The sequence below is a fragment of the Zingiber officinale genome, chromosome 5B (assembly GCF_018446385.1).
Source record: "Zingiber officinale cultivar Zhangliang chromosome 5B, Zo_v1.1, whole genome shotgun sequence".
NCBI lineage: Eukaryota > Viridiplantae > Streptophyta > Magnoliopsida > Zingiberales > Zingiberaceae > Zingiber > Zingiber officinale.
The window spans coordinates 71,061,068-71,062,629 of NC_055995.1; positions in this window are offsets into that span (position 1 = coordinate 71,061,068).

Sequence of the window (1,562 nt, forward strand, 5' to 3'; positions counted from 1 at the left end):
GAAAAGGCCACAAAGGGCAAGGGAAAGAGGATTTCACGCGACGAAGGTAATGACAATGAATTCAATATCATTTTTAGAAATGAAGATCATAAATCTAGATTTGATATTCTTGTCAATAGAAAGATTGTGTGCACATGGTACATTGATCCAACTGTTCTAAATATTTTAGGGATTATAGATGATGTTGATTGGATGATTGGTTCCCTTGATTGGAATGATATCATGTACATACATTTACCTACATATCCTCGTATTATACTTGAGTTTTTGAGTTCATTAGATGTTCACTTTGCTAATAAAGATGACTATGTTGGCAAAATAACTTTTAGATTAATGAATCAAGAATTTCAATGGGTGTTTAGTGATTTCAATAATTGTTTTGGATTGTCTACCAGTAGCTCTCGCAGGTTGGACTCTAGATTCAATTGGAATAATGTTTGAAATTCAATTACTAGTTTGGATCAATCCTATGAGCCCTCTAAAGCTAAAACTTCCCATATGCAAAACCTCATTTTTAGATACTTACATCGAGTTATGAATAAAACTATTTTTGGTAGAGGGGAAAGGGATAGAGTTGTTAGGAAAGTGGAACTTTATGCTTTGTGGGCTATACTACATAAGGTTGATTTTGATTTCCATTTTTTGTAAACCTTGGTGACAGACGGGAAGGCATCCTCAGGATCAATTATTTTTGGTGGTTTGATTACTCAAGTAGCTATAAATTTGGGTTGTGATATAGATGAGCTAGAGATCATTCATGGCAATAACATGATCGATATTGATGCATGTCTTGCTATGAAAATGATTTGTCAGGATGAGAATGGTTTTGTTTTTCCTAGGAGGGATGGTTTCCCACTATCCCTTCCTTATCCCGAGCGGACTTTTGTTCGCAACCCTGCTAATTGGGTGATCACTAATGTAGATCCTGAGAATGTCCCTTCCTTATTTGGAGACACTGAGCCCCACCTTGATCCCTCATCATCTGGACACCCGCATCCTTTCGAACATCCGAAACCTACTAGCCATTTTTTCGCCTATGGTACGGGTCATTCCAGATTTGATTTTTCTGATTTTTGCGCATCTCTAGACTCACTTCATGAGAAGCAGGAGGCCCAACGTGTGATGTTGGAGGGTCATTTTTCTTTATCAGATGATCAGTTTAGAGAGGTGTAAGATCATTTTCAGTTTACGAGGAATTTTCAAGGTCAAGTGGTCGAGTTTATTCAGGACTATGATATTGGTCAAGCTAGGATGAGATAATTCATGTAGGGTATAAGTATTACTAGTCAATAAGTTAGTGCCCTCTATGAATATCATAAGTTCCTGAGTGAGACTCCGGGTTTCCCTATTTTTCCTATTGGTCACCCATGTAGACCCCCACCTCCTCCTCCACCACCATATTGATTTCATCATGACGATGAAAAGTTTAAGTCTATGGGGGTTTGCAACCTAAAATTTTTGCATTTTCAATTTTATGCATTTTGTTTGCTTTTGTTATGTTTGTTTAGTTTGTGTTTTTTGACTGTCATTTGACTATCTTTTGAAGTATTTTGTGGCATTCA